The sequence below is a fragment of the Nycticebus coucang genome, chromosome 1 (assembly GCF_027406575.1).
Source record: "Nycticebus coucang isolate mNycCou1 chromosome 1, mNycCou1.pri, whole genome shotgun sequence".
Lineage (NCBI taxonomy): Eukaryota > Metazoa > Chordata > Mammalia > Primates > Lorisidae > Nycticebus > Nycticebus coucang.
In genome coordinates, this window is record NC_069780.1 from 89234203 (window position 1) to 89249519 (window position 15317).

The window sequence follows — 15317 nt, forward strand, 5'->3', positions numbered from 1 at the left end:
GCATTAGTGTATTGGTAGTTTTATGGGTGCAGGAAATGAGGTTCAGGGAGGTGAAATGAATTGTCCAAAGCAAAAAGTTCAATTGTGCTAAATTTTGCACTTAAATGCACATACATCTGGCTCCAAAAGATGGTGGAAGATTTTTTGTAGACATTTGCATTTGCTTTGATGAAATTCATATATATGTGTGAGCATGTGTGTGCATATATGATACACACACATTATAGACTTCTTGTTAATTTTGACTATTCCTAATGACGCTAAACTCACATTAGTGTTCTTCCAAAGGTATTTTCTTATTGCTCTGATATTCATTTATCTATCTTTTTAAACAACTCAATGTATAACATGATATAAAATTTGGTATCTTAAAGTTTTAAATTTGCAAATTTCATCTCTACAGCTAAATTATAAGCTTATTGAAGTAAAACAACTGTACAGTATTTCAGTATCCCTAATATAATGATCACCACAGTATTGGGAACATCATAGTTAATGAAAATAATTGCAAGGCTCAATGTCTCTCAAAAATATTTACAGTTCCTCTAATATCTTCACAAAATTATTTTATAAAGAGTTTTCTTTACAATGGTCCTATGATGATATATTTATAAATAGTGCATTGAAATGAAATATACTGATGAATGCAAATGTGATATAAAATATATTATACATGAATGCAGGGTGCAATGTAATTTGCAAATTAAACAGTAAGCATTTTATTAGTTGAACATTTTCATGATTTTTTAAAAAATCCCTACTTTTATAATTATGGACAATTTTGAAGAATAGGCTTTGACAACATCTACAACTTTAAAGGAAGATTTCTAAAGACATTTAAATGTATGTCTGGGAAGCATGAGGTTGAAAGACATTATTTTAAGTCTCATTCTTTTTCAAGACAAAATGAAAAACAATCTCTTCTAGAGAGATGATAGACTATCCTTATTTTTCAAAGGCAGTGAAATAACTACTGTTGTTCAGCAATTTCAGTTTTCAGCAATCCTGTCAACAAGTTCCTTTTTATAATAAAACATAAACCTGCTGTACATTAAGTCAATTTTGCATTATTCTGCTCTTCCAAAAGAATAATAAGTGTATTTTTCATAATAGCAAGGAACTCACTACCCCCCAAAAGAAGTAATCAGATCTGGAGCCATTGCTAGCAATTTTGGTATCTTGGGAAAGCGGAACAAAAGGCACCTTCGAATGTGTGCACTTGTGCACATGTGTATGCACATGCGAACATCAAGAATGTGTGATAAAAAAAAAAAATGGAGAAAGGAACGTGGGTCATTTAATAGCCCCATCTTGGGTTTCTATATACTACCCCGGATCTGTATCTCCTTCATTTCTATGGAGGTCAAAGGCAGGGGGAATAGGGTGGTGGTGGGAGGACATACTGACCTTCGGCCATAAACAATGAGGAGATCAGAGGATGGTGAGAGGCAGACGGGAAATAGGATTTAAATGCTGAAAACATTGTAACTAATATTTAAAATTGGGGGAGGAGTAAGAGTTTAGATTGGCAAACTTTAATTCTGATCTAATCAAATCAGGAGTGTTCATCAAAATACTCTGAATAATGCTTTCATTCCCCAAATTCTTGTGAACTTCTTTTCAAGTCCAGGCAGTGGGAAGGTTGCTGGCAATTCAAAAATAATAACAATAAAAGCATTGCAGTTAAATCATTCACATTCTATGTAAATGTACAATAAATATTTATAAAATGATTTAATATTTGTAAAATTTGTTAGTTTAATGAAAATATTGATCAAAATTCTTTAGTAATAAATAGGTATGTCTGTTATTTATAATAGATTGCATGTAACTCAAGCTTCCTATGTGCCAGGAAATTTAAAGATATTAAATCACTTTATATGTATATTAAATGCTATAACTCAAGTAACCTGAAAAGAAAAGCAGTACGATTACCACTATTTTACATATGAGAAACTAAGGCATCAAGATATTAAATAACTTGCTCAAGTTTACTAAACTAAGAAGGAAAAAATCATATTCACATATAGGCAATATCTCTCCTTTATCCTCTAATTTTGCTTTTCTTATCTTCAGAGTTTCTCATGGCCATTTAATAGTTAAAGCTAAGTTTTATACAGATTTAGTAAATTCGAAGATTATTTTAGGATGAGGGATTAAATATAACAATTAACCCCAAGGCTATATCATTGCTTATACTACAGGTGGAGAAAGAAAACATGTATCTGAGAGGTAACAGTTAAATCCTGAGAAAGTACTAAAAGTGAAACCAAAGGGAAAATAACTTTTCTTTTTTTTTTTTTTTTCTTTTGGCCGGGGCTGGGTTTGAACCCACCACCTCCGGCATATGGGACCGGCGCCCTACTCCTTGAGCCACAGGTGCCACCCGGGAAAATAACTTTTCAAGAGAGTATGATTAAATGTCAAATGTTTCACAGTAAAAATAAGATAAATAATAAAACATGTCCATTGAATTCCTTAAATTGGAAGTAAATTTGAGCAAAATATTAGTGAATAAATTGAACAAATGTCATATTACAATTGGTAAATAAATACACTCAAAAATGATTATTTGGAAATATCACACATTTAAAAATTATTAATAGGAGGGTGGTGCCTGTGGCTCAAAGGAGTAGGACGCCAGCCCCATATACCAGAGGTGGTGGGTTCAAACTTGACCCTGGCCAAAAACTGTAAAAATTATCAATAGGAAAGAAAAGAAGCACAATTAATAAAGAATAGGTATTTAAAATCATCTCTTCCCCACCCCACCCCCAATCCATGACTAGCACTGGTATGGAAGGTAAGAAGTTCCATTTGTTTGTTTATTTGTTTTTGTTTTTATTTTTTAGGGAGATCCTTGTTTTAAAATTCAATTGAAAAGTGGTGAAGAGTTGGCATAAAGAAAAATTTTCCTGGATTCACTTCCTACTCTGCAAAAGCAATACAAAATCTCCTCTCTGGTCCTGCTCTAGACATGGAGAATAAATTGGTGAACAAGATGCTATTTCTTGGCTTCCATACTTCACTTTCCTTTCCCTGGATACAATTACAAGGAGGTTGTGCTGATTCTTGACTTACAGGAACTCTAAGTGCAGTTGAACTCCATCTGCCCTTCTGAGGCCTAGGAGGATGCAGACTTATTGATACTGAGATGGCTGCACCTGTGCAGGTGACAGCACCTCTTCAGGTCCCTACAGAACTAAGGACAATTATATCTGATTGTGTGATTGCAACTATATTACAACTGACAGTGTGACCATCCATTTTCTGTACCTGATAAGCGCTTACATTTATGGATTATATCACTATGCCAAGTTAATACATTTTTGCTAAGGCTTCAATTTGTTCTTTTCTGTTTTGAAATTACATTTTTATTCCACCCTCAAATCCACCAGTAAAAAGTATCAATTCCTTTCAATATAATATATCTAATCAAAAGTATAGAGAAATATATTTGTTCTTTTTAATATTTATTGTTAGAATTTGGTTAATTCCATTCCAATATGAGTTAAAATGTGAAAAATCAAAAAAATCTATTTTAAGATCAAATAAATATATATATTATTCATATATTATAATGCATATAGGAACTTTTATTCTCAAAATATTTAATAAGTATAGATGGGACATTTCTTAAACTGATAGAAGCCATTTATGAAAAATGAACAGCTAATGTCATAATGAATGGAATAAAACTGAAAGCATTTCTATTCGGAACTGGAATCAGACAAGAATGTCTTCTATTACTACTACTATTCGACATAGTGCTAGATGTTCTAGCCAATGCAATCAGGCTAGAAAGGTAATTAAGAGCATTCAAATGGGAGCAGAGCAGGTCAAACTTTTGCTTTTTACTGATGATATGAACTTATATTTAGAAAACTCCAGGAGAAGGTAGAAAGGAAGGTGGGGAAGAGGAGAAGAAAAAGGGCGATTGGTAAAGTATCACCTAACTGATACAACATAAGGGTATATGGCACACCTCCTGGGGTTGGGCACAACTACAACGTGGACTTTACCTAACAAATGCAAGCAATGTAACCTAACTGTACCTCATATTAATCTTAAATAAAAAAGAATGCTTTATAATGTATTTTAGATACATACTTTGTATTTTTAGCATAAGAACCATATCAAAACTTCAGCTGGGTGATTGAATGCATCTATGAATCAAATTCAGGATGGAAAGCTAACATATCCATATTAATTGTTAAGGTGTAAAGTTGTGCATACCAAAGAACTAAAAGGATTATCTTGGTTAAAAATAGCCTGAACAAAATTAACAGAATTTTAAAACAAAATTCGATTTTTAATTGCAAATCTACTTAGATTGCAGTATCTACTTAGATTTCAAATAAAATGTAAATTATATTATGTCACATGAATTTTATTTAAACGTACTGTAGTCATATACAAAACTAATGTAGGCTTACCCTGTTTAAGGTTACAGTTCTAGGGATTCACTAGGACAAACACACATACACAAACCACTTCACAACACAGTACATTTAAAGAACCATGGTTTTACAGTACCTCCAGCAAAATTTTAATAACTACATATTTTTTAAAAATAATGTTTTAGGCTTACAGAAAAAGTTGAGCAGACATGACAGAGTTTCCACATACCCTGTTCCCTCATACCCACAGAGCCTCCTCCACTATTAACATCCCACATCACAGTGCTGCTTTGAACCATTTGACATACCATTGTCACCCAATTCCATAGTTTACATTACAGTTCATTAGGGACATTAGGGATATTAAGTCTCCTAGTGTTGTACATGCTATGGGCTTTGACAGTTGCATAATGCCATGTATCTACCATTATAATACCATAAGAATAGTTTCTCTGTCCTCAAAACTCTCTTTGCTCCATCTTTTCATCCCTTCTTCCCTGTAGCCCCTGGCAACCAATGAACTTTTTACTGTCTCTAGGTCTGCCTTTTCCAGAATGTCATATAGTTGGAATCATCCAGTCTGCATGAAGCTTTTTAAGATTTTTTTCTCACCCAACAATATATATTTAAGTTCCCAAGATGGCTTTTCCTTGCTCTTTACACTGCTAAAAAGACAGCTATTTTCTTTTTAGCAGTGAATAATATTCCACTGCATGGAAGTACCAAAGCCAGTCCATTCGCTTTTTAAAGGGTGTCTTGGTTACTTCCAAGTTTTGTTGATTATGGATAAAGCTGCTGTAAACATCTGTGTGCAGGCTTGTGCATGTGGACATAAGTCTGTGTAAATACCAAAAAGCATGATCATTGCACTGTAAGGTAAGACTATGTTTAGTTTTGTTAAGAAACCACCAATCTGCCTTCCACAGTGGCTGTACCATTTCACATTGCCACCAGCAATGAATGAGAGTTTCTTCTGCTCCACATCTTTGCCAGGATTAGGTTTTCAACATTATGATGAGTATATAATGGTATCTTGTTTTATTTTATTCTGTTTTGTTTTGTTTTGTTTTATTTTATTTTCAGACAGAGTCTCAAGTTGTCACCTTCGGTAGAATGTCATGGTATCACAGCTAACAGCAACCTCAAACTCTCAGGCTCAAGCGATTCTCTTGCCTCAGCCTCCTAAGTAGCTGGGACTACAGGCACATGCCACAAATGCCCAGCTAGGTATCTTATTTTAGAGGAATGTGCTAGTTTTATACACCATTTGAAATATTTTCATCAAACTGGTTAACATAGCCTTGGCTGCATTTTCCAAGTTATTGTGTTAAGACATTTATACTCTATACTTAGTAAATTTAACATGTACCCTTGTAAAATGCACCGTAGGTGTGTTCCCACCAATTATTCTCCCTCCATCCATCCTCCTCCCTCCTCTCCCGTCCCTGTCCACTTTCTCCTTCTTCTTGGGCTATAGTTGGGTTATAGCTTTCATATAAAAACTATAAATTGGTTTCATAGTAGGGCTGAGTATATCAGATACTTTTTCTTCCATTCTTGAGACATTTTGTTAAGAAGAATATGTTCCAGCTCCATCCATGTAAACATGAAAGAGGTAAAGTCTCCACCTTTTTAAGGCTGCATAATATTCCATGGTATACATATACCACAATTTATTAATCCATTCATGGGTTGATGGGCACTTGGGTGCTTCCATGAGCAATTATGAATTGGACTGCAATAAACATTCTGGTGCAAATATCTTTGTTATAAAGTGATTTTTGGTCTTCTGGATATATACTTAGTAGAGAAATTGAAGGATTGAATGGCTGGGAAGAATCAACATTGTTAAAATTTCCACATTACCCAAAGCAATATACAATTTTAATGCAATCCCTATTAAAGCTCCACTGTCATACTTTAAAGATCTCAAAAAAAAGTACTACTTTGATTTATATGGAATCAGAAAAACCTTGAATAGCTAAGACATTACTTAGAAATAAAAACAAATCAGGAGGAACCATGCTACCAGACTTCAGATTATACTATAAATCGATTGTGATAAAAAATGCATGGTACTGGCACAAAAACAGAGATGTAAGTGTATGGAACAGAATAGAGAACCAAGAGATTAACCCAGCTACTTACCATTATTTGATCTTTGATAAGCCAATTAAAAACATTCAGTGGGGAGAAGATTCCCTATTGAACAAATGGTGCTGGGTGAACTGGCTGGGGACCTGTAGAAGACTGAAACTGGGCCCACACCTTTCACCTTTAACTAAGATAGACTCTCACTAGATTAAAGATTTAAACTTAAGACATAAACAATAAAACTACTAGAAGAAAGTGCAGAGAAAACCCTTGAAGAAATTGGCCTGGGTGAATATTTTATGAGGAAGACCCCCCACCCCCACCCCCAGGCAATTGAAGCAACTCCAAAAATACATTGCTGGGATCTGATGAAACTAAAAAGCTTCTGTATAGCCAAAAACACAGTAAGTAAAGCAAACATACAGCCCTCAGAATGGGAGAAGATATTTGCAGGTTATGTCTCCGACAAAGGTTTAATAACCAGAATCCACAAAGAACTCAAATGTTTAGCAAGAAAAGAGCAAGTGATCCCATCTCAGTCTGGGCAAGGGACTTGAAGAGAAATTTCTCTGAAGAAGACAGGTGCACAGCCTACAGACATATGAAAAAATGCTCATCATCCTTAATCATCAGAGAAATGCAAATCAAAACTGCTTTGAGATACCATCTAACTCCAGTAAGATTAGCCCACATCACAAAATACCAAAACCATAGATGTTGGCGTGGATGTGGAAAAAAGGGAACACTTCTGCACTGCTGGTGGGAATGCAAACTAAATGTTCCTTTTGGAAAGATGTTTGGAGATCAGTTAGGGATCTAAAAATAGACCTGCCATTTGATCCTTCAATTCCTCTACTATGTTGATAGAATTTTAAATTTACTCAACAATTATTACAACAACTACAAAATAATGAAAGGAATAACTCACCAAGACTAACTACATGTCATGATGCTATACTCAAATAAACAATATAACTTCAAATGTTGTAAATCAAATCGTGACAAAATTAATAAACAAATGATGAACCACAGTTATAAGGAAAATGCAACACATGGACCACAGAAATGTATATGAAGCAGTCATTAGGCATAAAGCGCTGTGGACTGGACCAGATCCCAAAATGTTCCTCCAGAGGAATGTAGTACTCTTACTTAAACATGAAGTTCAATGCTGAATTTTCACATATAAGATTAGGTTCAAATTAATTTCTTCCTGAAGTTTACCCATGAGTGTATCCCCTGGGTCTTGTGGCCAGTTTGTTTGTAAATGTTCCTCTCTATAAGAATAATAATTCACCTTTTTGTGTTACTTGAACATCTTATTCAGTCAAAAGTTCTTATATGTCTTTCCTTCTATTATCTCAGCCACTCACTTTCTTGTCACAGGAAAAATGAAAAAGTGGTAAGGAAAAACAGGATTTTTTTCAGTGTTTTTACCTATGTACTTTTTGGCTGATTCATCCTTTTTTACCAGCAAACAAAAGAAATAATACAGCGATGAATGTGCATTGACCCCTGGCCATGTCTTTATCCTATCAGATTTAACGTCAAGAAAGGTTAAATCCAATTCATTCTATATAACTGAAAATATTAAAATATTAGTGTATCATAAAATATATAACTATGCAGGCAATCCCTAAGTTACAAACCTCCTACTTATGTACAACTTTCATTTACGAATGGAGGCTTTTACAGGCAATTGGTAATTGCACCTGTTCCAATTTACAGACAAATTCAAATTAAGAACAAACCTACAAAACCTATCTTGTTTGTAACCCAGGGAATGCCTATAGTAAATTCATAGCATTATTGTTATTTTATGTTAGATGGTTTTATGCAGGCCCACTGATTTTGAAAAAATTATTTAAAATTACTAAGGGCATATAATAATTTTATAATATGTATTTATGGGGTGCATGTAATGTTTTGATATATATACACAGTATAATAAATGAGGATAATTAAGGAACATATCACCTCAACACTCAGTTTCAAAGTAGATTAATATGCATAATAATTTATAGCTTCTTGAACTTATAAAGGAATCTCTTGTATGTGGGTTAGTAAAAATGCCTTTTTAGATCTTCTTATCACAATTCAATGATTATTTCTTTTCAACTACATGTGAGAGGTGAATAGTTGGAAATGGACTAAATGATCTTGATAAAAGAGAGCACTGGTAAAGTGTAAAGTGAAGGTAGTTATGGTCAAATTATGACCATGCACATTTATAAGGCTATATCCCACAGACTTCTAAAAAATAGGCTATTAAATCATTGATTAGTTTGGTGCAAGAAGAAATGAAGGTAGTTTAAACACACAACTTTATGTATTAAAGTCTATATATATATATATATATATATTTTTTTTTTTTTTTGTAGAGACAGAGTTTCACTTTACCGCCCTCCGTAGAGTGCCATGACGTCACATGGCTCACAGCAACCTCCAGCTCTTGGGCTTCCACGATTCTCCTGCCTCAGCCTCCCGAGCATCTGGGACTACAGGGGCCCACCACAATGCCCGGCTATTTTTTTGCTGCAGTTCGGCGAGGGCCGGGTTTGAACCTGCCACCCTCGATATATGGGGCCAGCGCCCTACCCACTGAGCCACAGGTGCCACCCTAAAGTCTATTTCTTGATAAGAGAAAAACAGCATATAACTACTGAAGATTAGAAGTAAAAATATAAAGAAACAAGAGCACACGCACACTCATACATAGTATACAGTCTGTGGTTAGTAATAGGTTATGTAAAGATATATTCCTTGGACATAAAATTGACTTATGCTCAGAAAAAGTTCATGGGTTGAATTATGAAAGATAAATTCCAGATAACTCTTACCATGGAAAGTTGCCTTTTCACTAATTTTACTCTACTCAAGTCGATTTTTCTATAACTTAAAAGCCTATGAATTATAAATATATTTACTTAAGAAAAAAAATCATTCAAAATGTTTGAAATTTCTACAGTCAATAAAGAGATGTATAATTTCTAATTTTCGCCCATGCATAAAGATCATAAGAGTGTTACTTAAGTAGTTGTCCTTTTCATGTATGCTATCAGATGAAAATTAATTGCCTTTATTTTGTTTTAAAGCTGGTTTTGTTTTTAATTGACACATCATAATTGTACATGTTTATGGGGTACAGTGTGATGTTTCCACACCTATAACATCGGGTAATGATCAAACCATGATCATTAGCAAATCCGTCCACTCAAACATTTGTCATTTCTTTGTTGTGGGGATAGTCAATGTCCTCTCTTCTAGCTACTTTTCAATTCACAGTACATTGTTGCTGACTATGGACACTCTACTGTGCTCTGGAATGCCATAAAACTTCTCCCTTCTGTCTAACAGTAACTTTGCACTTGTTGACCAACCACCCCATCCACATCCCTCCCTTCTTCCTAGGATCTGGTAACTATTTCTACCCTCTACTTCTATGAGATTAACTTTTTTAGATTTCACAAGAGTGAGAACATGAGGTATTTGTTCTTCTGTGACAAAGCCTTTGTTTTTAGACATTTCTCTTCACAAGGGCATTGCAGAATTATTTAATAAATATACTTTAAAACAATGCCTGGGTTTCAAGTTTCTGAAGAAAGAGTAAAATCAAGAATCTGCCTTTAGGGCAGTGCGTGGCTCAGTGAGTAGGGCGCCGGCCCCGGCCCCATATACCAAGGGTGGCGGGTTCAAACCCAGCCCCGGCCAAACTGCACCAAAAAAATAGCCGGGCGTTGTGGCGGGTGCCTGCCGTCCCAGCTGCTCGGGAGGCTGAGGCAGGAGAATCACCTAAGCCCAAGAGCTGGAAATTGCTGTGAGTCCCGTGACGTCATGGCACTCTACCGAGGGTGGTAAAGTGAGACTCTGTCTCCACAAAAAAGGAAAAAAAAAGAATCTGCCTTTACATATACACCAAAATCCTTTTCTTCATTTCTTTTTTTTCCCTTCTTTTCATTTCTGATTCAGTTACCTGTTTATGGCCCAAGGAAATAAAAAGCACCACTAGAAGATGACAATCCTGAATATTCACATGCCTATTTTTATGTAATCATTTAATAATATTTTATTGTATTAAATTATATTAATTTCTTCTTAGACTCCATACTTAAAACAAAAGACAGTAGCTTGTATAGTTTCTGTGTAAGGATTGTCACTTTGTGTGTCTTGGGTGGTGTTTAGTCCATATACCGATTCCTAGTTTAGTTTGATAATTTTGGAATAACCAAAAGATTACTTACTAGGTGTTGCTAATGGAAAATTATTCATTATTTATAGCGTGACTTTCCAGGTTATCTGATTTTGGACTAAGGTACTTTATTCCCCACACATTGCAGACAACTGATAGCAAAGAGCAATAATTCTTGCCTATCAATGTGCAAATGAGTCTGAGATTCAGTTGACTTCCTTCCCCAACTCTGTGGAAAAAGTCAGGTTGAAATCCGTTTGTAAGTTCATTTCCACCATCCTTACTCCATATAAATCTGTGGTTCTTTGCCTTCTTTGAACTGATTATAACATTTGCCTAGTTTCCTCATAAACAATGAGCTAATTTAATATTTAAAAGATGTTTATTTTATATCTGTGTGGTACTCATAATTCTATTTTTAAAAATATCCTTTAACACTCCAAATATACTATTATTTTTCCTTACAAGAGAACAAAGGCCCAGTATAGGTTCAAAGTGTTTATGATTATTTTAGACATAAGTGTAATGTATATAAGGGAATTTACAAAGGTCAATCTGAATACACCTTCAGCAAGTTTAGCCAAGAATGTAACAAGAATAGAGATTCAAATAGAAAGGTATATAACACATTTTATTTCTGATTTTTTCATTCTATATTACTATGCACAATAAACTTTAAATGATGGAGGTCACTAACTGAGTTAACTCTTAACCTTTCTAAGAAAATATACTACCAGTTTACTTTAAAGAGACTATTATTGTATTTAATTGCTGCTACATCCTTTTAAGGAGAAAATACCATCACTTCTGTCTTATGGTAGAGAAATAAAAAAAAAAATAGAAATTTGAAAAGGCCGTAGAATAAGCAAAAATATCAGGGTCTGTTTTATATTAATTCCTGACTATTCATTATTTTGATTGGTTGAACTCAAAAGGAATTTCCAAATTACCAGGAACTTTTAACAGGGAAGTCTATAGATGTATACCTTTATCAGATGTGTACCTTCCTGTGAGTTAAGAAAAGTGTGCACCTGAGTAGACACAACTTTGGGCACAAAGCTTACAAAGCAAATGTGGCTTTGGGGGAAAGAAAGAAATAATTCATACATCACCATGAATACAACCCTACCTACCCTAGGCAGCCTGGCTTGACAGCTGAGGGGAAGGTTGCATTTTGGGTCATTATATTTATTGCTTTGGTTGGGTAGCTTTGCGCAGTATACAGTGTTACAGTAAACCTGCCTTTATCATTTTTGCACTAGGCCGAAAATTTTCTATTATGAAATCTAATAAAGGCCTTTTTCATGAAAATGCCATTAAGTTTTTGCATTCTCATATGTATTATGTTATGATAGTTCTTTACACATAATTTAAAGAGATAAGCAAATAATATTTAAAATAATGACAAAGGTATTATGTAGATATTGCTTTAAAATAGTTATTAAAGAAAGAACATCTGTTAAAAAAAAAAAAGTACCTGCAACACAATTTAAAAGGAAATGGTGTTGCCATTTAGTCAATATCATGCCCCTTTAAGAGGGTGCTCTTTTTACATTTCACATTTTTCTCATTCATAGAATGCACTTTATACTAACAATCTGGAGAAAGGAGCACCCGAACCCATCGACTACTTCCTACGATCATCACAGCACCCTACAATATTGGCTGGCTCAGTATCTTTGCAAGTTTGTCAGCTCTAGAAACAAAGTAGCAAGATGTGAAGGCATGATCTGTATTTCTACCTTATTGTAATGACCCTTCAAATGATGTTTGAATGACCTTTCCAAGCCTTTTTCCAGAGAAACAAAGAAAAATTAGCATTTGATTTGTGGAAAGATGGCACACATTTGAAAAGTCTAAATAATTAGGAAGATAGGAAAGTTGTACCTATAGAAGGCAAAAAAAAAAAAAAAGAAAGAAAGAAAGGAACGAAGGAGGGAGGGAGGTAGGAAGGGGGGGACGGAGGAAGGAAGGAAGAAAGGAAGAAAGAAAGAGAAAAAAGAAAAAGAAATGCTTCTCATGAAACTCCAGAAGGGAATATGATGGAGAGAAAAGAAAGAGAATAATAGAGAGATCATTTACATGCAAAGGAATAATTTATTTTTCTTCCTTTATTAGGTATATTGCCAGAAAATATTTTGAAATTATAAATAATTTCAAGTTACCTTAAATTACGGATTTGCAAATCTATAGTAAATCTTTGCAAAATCTTTATGTAAAGGGCCAGCGGGTAAACATTTTAGACTTTCTCACCTAGTCCATCTCTGACACTACTACTTATTCTTCCATTGTAAGGCAAAAACAGATGGACGTGGCTGTGTTCCAACAAAATTTTATGTACAAACACAAGCTGTGGGGCATCTTTTGATGACTCTGATCTATAGAATAACAGTGTAACGTGGATAGATTAGGTATAAAATTTATTTTTGAGCTATTTATTGGAGATGTGTTTTCCTAGAATTTAATTACAGCATTTTCGAGAATGAGAAAACCAACATGAAATATATATTTAATGCCAAATTTAAAAGTAACATTACTTTCATTATTATATTGATTTAAAAGACTGTTTATCATTGGTTACATTTCAAATAGGTGTGAGGAATTAGTACTTTATGTGTTTATTTATTCAGGAGTGATTAATGTCAGAAAAAAAAAAAGAAGCTGATGTATCACAGATACACTGAAAGTAACTGATTTACTTTTGTAGTTACAGTTTGGACTATACATTTTGTCTTTTATTAAAGTAACTTCTTGGTCAAATGAGGTTGTTTTTGGTGGAAACATTTTTTTAAAGTATGATTAGGGAAAAATGGGTACATGAGTCACTATGAAAGTTTTGAGGCAGACTGTGTTATGGTCCATTATTTCACTTCCAAGAAACACAGTTAAGAGTGTGCAAGTGTCTGCACACTCCACTTATGGTGTTGCTGAGAGGGCTTTGTTTGTTCCCGTGTGTGGATTTTGTTTCTTTATTTTTGTGTATCTCAAAACTTTTGTATTGCATTACTGGGTTTATATAAAAAAGGCCAAACCTTTACCCACTAATAATAGTAAAGCAAGACAAACAGGTTAATTTAGACCACAAAGAGTGTTAGTGAAGTAGCTTGAAATTGTGAGGTGCATGGAATGAGAAACCAGGACTGTTAGAGCCATGGTTCTTAATGTGCATTTCACATTAGAGTCACCTAAGGGTCTTTAAAACTGATGGCTGGGCCAGATGCTCAGCAATTCTGATTTAAGTGCTCTGTGGTGGGGCCTGGGCATTACTATTTTTTTCAAGCACTCCAGGATATTTACCTGTGCAACCCCCTGCTTCGGAGGTTAAATAAGTTGACTCAGATCACATCCCTACAAGTGGAAAAGCTGAGACTTGACATCGGTTCAAGTATTAAATCTAGACCATGAATGATGTCCTGGTTGCATTTTGAACTCACGCTGGCCTAGTATATTGTGAAGCAAAAAGAAATGCTTTGAGCCCTCAGAACTTGTCATGATTTTGATACAGGACCGGTGGCCCCCAGCCAACTGAGCTGAGCTGAGCTGGAGGACCTGCCTCTGCAGCCCTGGCGGTGTTGGTACGGGGAAAGCCTGCAGATGAACCACTTGGCTGGAGGGTAGGCAGTGGGGGGCCCATAGGAGGCTCCAGTAACAGGAGGGGTCAGACAACTGCTGGGGAGACACCAGCACCTTAGATATCCCTCCCTTTGCACTTTCAGCTGAACAGGGAACCTTCCATTTCCTAGGCCTGATCAATTTCATGTAAGTTCCCCCGACCTGAATGAAAGGGATTGTAGCCATTCACTTGCTACTGAGTTGAGGCTAAAAGTAACTAGAGAGGACCCATGCCTGCTAAATGTAACAACTGAGTACCAGCTAAACTACAGAGGACCCCAGTCGACTATATCTACCCCTGAGTTCTAGATAAACTACAGAGGACCCCCGTCGACTATATCTACCGCTGGACAAAGAGAGTGCAGAGAGACTGAGAGAGGGAGGGAGAGAGCTTTTTTCCCACCTGGGTTCTCTCTGCCAGGAGCTTTGGTGTTTTTGTATTCGTTTCCTTTCTGTAAATAAATCCTGTCTTACCACTGATCTGTGGTCCGTGGATTCATTCTTCGGCTCACTGAGACCAAGAACCTACTGAAGAGGAAACTTCGGTATCAATTAGTGAGCAACATGGGAATTTTAAGTCTGAGTTAAATTAGAGGAGCTGAAGAAAAATACGCTTTTATCAGCAAATTGTCTACTAGCCGGGCGCGGTGGTGCACGCCTGTAATCCCAGAGGCTTCGGAGGCTGAGGCAGCAGGATGCCCACAGCCTGAGTCTGAGGTTGCAGTGAGCTACGATGCCATTGCACTCTGCTCAGGGCATAGAGTAGAACTCTGTCTCGACAAATAAATAAATAAATAGTCTACTGAATCTCATACACTTTTGATGCTCCACATACATTTAGGGCAAGGGAGGTTGTGCCCCCTACCTCACGTGGATTCAGAGGGAGACAGTTCATTTTGCCTTTTAACATTCCTTATACAATTCAAACTTATTCTCTCCTTTTCTTTCCTTCTCTTTCATCATTTGAATATGTCTCTACCCTCCCCCCACCTTTGGACTATAATAAGCTAATGGTGAAAGCT

The 15317-nt window shown here is 35.5% G+C and overlaps 1 protein-coding gene across 4 annotated transcripts in view; it reads right to left on the minus strand.

Annotated features, from left to right (window-relative positions):
- Positions 1-15317, minus strand: part of FSTL5 (follistatin like 5) — a 778095-nt gene that overhangs the window by 403010 nt on the left and 359768 nt on the right. The window lies entirely within an intron of this gene.